The sequence below is a fragment of the Drosophila ficusphila genome, unplaced genomic scaffold (genome assembly GCF_018152265.1).
Source record: "Drosophila ficusphila isolate 14025-0441.05 unplaced genomic scaffold, ASM1815226v1 contig_791, whole genome shotgun sequence".
NCBI lineage: Eukaryota > Metazoa > Arthropoda > Insecta > Diptera > Drosophilidae > Drosophila > Drosophila ficusphila.
The window spans coordinates 5,957,098-5,963,097 of record NW_025064737.1 but is presented as its reverse complement, the minus strand read 5'-3'; the positions used below and the strand labels follow the sequence as shown (position 1 = coordinate 5,963,097).

Here is a 6,000-nt window from a genome sequence, read left to right as displayed (position 1 = left end):
TGCGTTTAGCTAACAGTAGCAAAAACCTCTACCAACTATCAGACTCCTCCACCCGCCTTAAGCTTGTTCTTCCACCAAGCAAAACTTTGGCTGGAGCCACTGATTTGGCTTTTTAAGTGACACAAAGTTATTTTTAATGTGAGTAACGATCGTTCTTCCTGACGTTATTCAAAAATCCTAAGTCGCGGTCTTTTATAGTCACACCAACAGATAACGAAATCGTTTTCGAACGTTTGTTGACAAAAACATTTCCATGTAAAATATTTGTTGGCAAGCTGGAGAATGCGCCTCCAGTGGAATTTTTCGGGCTTAATTCGTTAGTTGCTTGGCGCCCCCTAGCGGACAAAAAAGAGTATGTCAATCGAGGAAGCGATAAGTATCGCAAAAATAAATATCACACGAAAATATCGATGTATTGAAACTTCTATATTTTTCACATCCCTAAAACAAAACAAGCAAGGGTCGAAAAAAACTCGGCCGAACTCGAACGCAGGCGGACGTGTCGCGGATGTCGGAAGGTGGAGTGAATTGTTCTTGTGCTCCGCGCACCGAAAGCCAATAAGCGCCATAACAGGCTGTGCCTACTGCCCTTCGTGGATAAAACGGTTCGTTTGTACTCCGTAAAAAAAAACAAATAAAACTCGTTCGCAAATGCAACGCACTCACGCACACCCACTCAAGCGCGGGTGCACGCACAAGTGTAGGTGCGAAAACAAGTGAAACAGAGCTGAAAAAACAAACTGAGCTGCTTAGATACTTGCCAAATATTGAATTAAGCTCAATATTAAAAGCAAAATAATAACAACAATCAATCGAAAATGCGCGTGTGACAAAGAGGGGCGAGTTATGGGGAAAAGAGAGTGAGCACCAGCAAAACCTACACAATCACACACACATACGCTGACGTCGACGCGCTGTCTGTTCAGTGGAGCAGTGTTGCCAGCCCACACAACTGCTGCCCGAAAATCCCAATTAAATAATTAATAAGTTCAAATCAGAATTGGAGTATCCGAATTGGACGTTTTGCTTTGCATTGGGGCTTTGCTGCTGAGTTGGCAACACTGGCCCCCCCGAGGGAGCGAGAGAGACCCCAAAAAGAGAGCAAGCGCGGGAGAGTCACATGCTGGGTCGCTCATTTCAATTTTCCTCAATGAACACTTTTCACGGTTTTCGGCTCGTCGGTTCGCGTTTTCCACATTCGTGCGTTGTTTTGCTCGTGGAAAAGTTGTAAAGCCCCAGCCAACTACAAATACATAATATAGATATAGCCAACATTTTATTCACAGTGCATGTGCAGAGCGAGAGAGCGATCACCAGCCTAGCTAGCTGTTAAATAATTTGTAAAGTGTTTGTGTTTTTAACGTGTACAACCCGAAATTCTATGCCTTTTGCATAACAAAAACAAACCGAGCAAATAAAATATAAGTGAGGAAAAAGCCATACACACACATACGGACGGAAACAGACGCCTACGTCAATAAGCGAAAAACGGTAAGCGCAAATTCTTTTACCCCATGTTGTGTGCTTGCCAATTGGAAAATTTCTTGTTTCCCCTCCCGCTCTCTCTCGACCCCCCTCTCCCTTGCTCGCTCTTACACTTGCTTTTACGTTGTTGGCAAGCAGCGCTTCATTCATTTCCACAAACAGCCACACATACCAAAGCACACCGCTCTCTTTGGGAGAGCAGCGGGCTTCAGTGTGACCGTGTGTATTTGTTGTAGCTGGTCAGGCCACAAAATTTGTATTCGCGAAATTCTATTCTCCTTTTGTTTAAAAAAAATGTTAGCTACAAAGCTTTGAACATTTGCACATCATATTGTTCATAAGCAAACAAAAAAAAAGGTTTAACAATAGCTCATAGACTTTGCATGTGCGTGTGCTTGTGTGCATTCTTTATCATTGATATGTTAAATGTGAAATGTTGAATTTCAAATTAAGCTCTGCGTTTTTGTAAACAAAAACAATGGAGTGAGAATCAGCTACTGAAATTAGCTAAAGATACAAGTTACTGGTTTTCGGTTGGTTTCATTAGGGAAATCATGATTGGTATATGAGAATTTGTTGGCCACAAATGAGTTAACAAAGTCGCAGTCCACTGCGAGAAACGTTTCCAGTTTTCAACTGAGATAGGATTAAAACTATGATCAGTCTATGCTAAGAAAAGTTTTGTGACTGAAACAGTGTCTCATGAATATTATTTAACTTTCTGTGAGTATCGAGAACTTTATGTCTGTGCATTGGCCCCACTGTTACCAACTGAAGTTAATCGCCCCCACCCACTCCCGCACACATATACAATCGCACTTGCACTCTGACTGGCTGCGCATCAGAGTGTTAGTGTAATTAGCAACAAAACTCTCGCTGGCAACTGCATCGCATGAGGTTCGAGCGATGCGTTGCTTTTGCATTTGTTATTGTTGCTGCCGTTCGGACCCAATTTCTCTCTGTCTGACTATCTCTCTCGCTCGCTCTCTCCCACCCTTTCCACTGCCTAATTTACATTTCAATGTGCGTGAGCGCGCATTTGTTGATAATTATCAGCAAATTACTAGACGCACTTAGCAGCACCAACAACACCATTGTGAAAAGTAATGCATACACACAATAAGCTTGTACAGTGGTCACTTAAAAAAAAAACGAGTTAATGAAACTGAAAACTAAAATTTGTTAAAATAATGTTAAATATATAAATATATTTATATAAAAATAATTCAAATTTATATAGTCCAATCAATCCTGTTTCTTCGATAATGTAATATAACTTCTTTGCTGGAAATCCAAAAGATCACTGTGTGAAGAAATCTTTTTTATGTAGTATATGTACATCGAATTAGGCGTGTTCCAATGACATTAATAATGCAAATACATACTTCAATATACTTTACCAATATTTATTTTTATTGTCATTCGCTTATACGGGTAGGTGGGGTTACTGAATTTTTAGAATAATTAATCAACGGTTAGAACTTTTTGTTGCTAATTGGCATGTCGTTCTGTGAATTAATCTAAACACCGATACAGAAATAAACCCGTTGCTATGTCTACGACTTCGGCTTCTATGTATAATAAATGAAATATAAATGGCAAATCCAACTTTGGTGGCAAAAACTTAGTAATTCACTCACTCGCACACACACACATACAGCGAAAGAAACTCGCACGCCGATTGTTTATTAATTTATTTTATTTGTACAAATTTGGTTTATCGTTAGCGGCAAACGTTTCCTTTTTTTCATTTTTATTATTAACTTCATTATTCGTGGCATGGCACGTTTTTCTTGGCTAGTTTTTTTTTGTTTCGTATTTTATTACATTGTGTTGATGGTGTGCGAGTGTGTGCCTTTTATGGCCAGGACAATGAGCCAATTTTGGTATTGAAGCTAGTTTCTCAATTAGGCCAATGCGCTGCAAGAAATTTAGATAGACTTTACGAAAAGATACTTAAATATGTAAAGTGGGTTTTGATAACATTTATCATCTGTTTTCAACAAAAACTTCCATTTAACTATCATTAGCTGATAGCCGTAAGCATAATGCCCTAAAAGTCTTATTAAAGCCTTGAAGAAATCTTCTTCTTTTCTACTAGAAAAAATGTGTATCTCAAGATCTTTTTGTTTACATGGCCAACAAAAATCGAGATGGAAACCATTAAAAAGTTGAAATAAGCCACAAAAGCTACAAACAACAAACAGCAAAACTTCAATAACAATCCATCAAAAAGTTGAAATTGCCCAAATCCACGACAAAACCAGATCATGTAGAGCATTAAAAAACCCAGACAGAAGGGCAGGCAGGCAGATCCCCAGCAGTCATGCCCAGATCGGAATAAAAACACGAAATGAAAAGAAAAGCATTTGTAATGGATGGACTTAAAGTTCTGTCGGCTGCCGATTTAGCCTCTTACAGTGACTACAATGAATCCGATTCTTTATTCCGCCACATGTTACCAAGTAGAATAGCGCCTGACTCTATAGTTTATATGGTGGAATCATATATAAAGTCTTTTTGTTTGGACTCAACAAAAAATCCGATAGTATTTACAATAACTTAAGATCGGGGGAACTGAAGAAGTATTAATATATAAACATTTTTATTAGCACATGAGCCCTTCCATCGTTCTCTTCTTAAGGTTATGTTATGCAGCATCAACTGTTGTTTTAATAAACTTTTAATCATATTTTAGTTTATTCTGAACTGATCAAAATTTGTAAGTAGAAAATCAATATAATATCTAAAAGGGTGATCATACCAATGGATTAATAAAACAATTTGCAATAAAATGCAAATGTGTAAGTCAATAATTTCATAAGTTACTGAAATTGTGCCATTTGGATAAATTACTCATACTATCATCCCCATCGTCATGTTGGGGGTTTTCCTATTGCCTTCCGCACTTAATCTCTCGCTACTGAATTCCGATTGTGAGGTTGTGCGGGGAGCATCACATAGTGCACTGGGGGGCTTCTTCTTCTTTTTGGGGCCCTTCGTCTGCAGGCTGCACAGATGACGATCGTTCGCGAGTCGGGAATATATACACATAGTAGGCATTAGCGTTAAAGAGTCGAGGAGGAGATGGAGAAGAAAGAACGAAAAAGGGGAACGATAAGAAGGAAGGCAGGCGGCGAAGACGTTGTCAGCCAGACATGGCGTATACGCAGCGTTGTACGCGCGTGTATACACATACACGTACATATACGTATGAATGTATATTTGTGGTGCGGCTGTGCCTGAGTGGTGGTAGTGCTGCTGGCTGCTTTTTACTACTATGTACTACGGGTTAACACCAGTAGCTGTCTGACGGCTTGACGTTGTTGTTTGCTTCTTCGTTTTTATTTGTTTTATGCTGGGTTTTTGTTCGATTTTCATCGTTGTACTTTTTGAAGTTCAAGAATATGGAAAGCAAGAAGGAGGTAGATTTTAGAGTGCAAGAGTGTGGGGCTTTGTAGAGTCTCGTTTTCTGGCTGTTTCTCGGTTCTCTTTTTATAATGTTGTTGTTTTTAAGTCTTCGTCTTCTTGTTTGACACTAACACACGCCTAGGTGGGCATTGTATGTATGTATCTGTGTGTATGGGCAACACATATTGGTGTGTAACTTGCTGTTGTTGCCCCAAACCAGTTTCCATGTTGCGTTAGCTGCTGTTGTTGTTGTTGTGTATCTTGTAGTACGTTTTGCAGACTCGCCCCTCAGCATTCTACAAATACTATAAACATCGAGTTGTACAACTTCTTATGGCATCCAGTTGTGGAGTCTGCTAAGATATTTCGTGCTGAAGTTTTCTTATTACTACAATATTTCCTTTAATGATAAAAAATATCACAATTGAAGTAATCAATACATAAAAATCCCACAATGATTCACATAAAAAAACTTATTCTTTGTGACATTGAAGGTCTTACAGAACGATGAACTATAACAAAAGTTTAATCTTTACTCTTGAGTCGTATTTTAATTCTTAAAAATGTATTATCTGTAAGTCACTGCTATTAGTAATTTGTCTCAGATATTTGAAAATAAACTGAAATTAATTTATCTTTAAGTGAGCTTATTATTCAGTGCCACATGCACCAGAACATTTGGTTTTCAGATTTTTTTAAGATGATTAATATTTTAGTTTCATACTAGCTTTCATGCTTTAAACAAAATATTTTTCAGGGTGGTGATTAAATATTTTTGCATACGTTTCAAACGTTTAAATGGTCTTTGGAGGCTATAACATATTTGAAATTGAAAAATATGTATTTTAAGTTGAGTAAGGAAATGTTATTGATTCGCCTCGACCCACCAAATCTCGGGCTCCAAGCGACCGTCTGACCTTAATCCGCACCTGTATTCCACTTTTGGTATTTCATCTGCCAAGCGGCCGAACAGAAAAAAAGGTCCAAAACATGCGTTTGCCCCTTCATGGGTTTACTGAATCTGCTGCTGGTTGCCGTCGTCAACGTTTTCGGGATCATTAATTACGTCTGCTGGGTCTCGGCCTCTCTCTGATTCTCCCTGCA

The 6,000-nt window shown here is 38.7% G+C and overlaps 1 protein-coding gene across 9 annotated transcripts in view; it reads left to right on the top strand.

Moving 5' to 3' along the window:
- Positions 1-454: 454 nt before the first annotated feature.
- LOC108101438 (putative transcription factor capicua) overlaps positions 455-6,000 on the top strand; it is a 55,187-nt gene continuing 49,641 nt past the window's right edge. For 4 of the 9 annotated variants that reach the window (XM_043208983.1, XM_043208980.1, XM_043208975.1 and 1 more), the window contains exon 1: positions 615-1,491. The gene's annotated coding sequence lies outside the window, so the exon portion shown is untranslated. The other 5 variants (XM_043208977.1, XM_043208976.1, XM_043208979.1 and 2 more) reach the window with 5 other exon arrangements.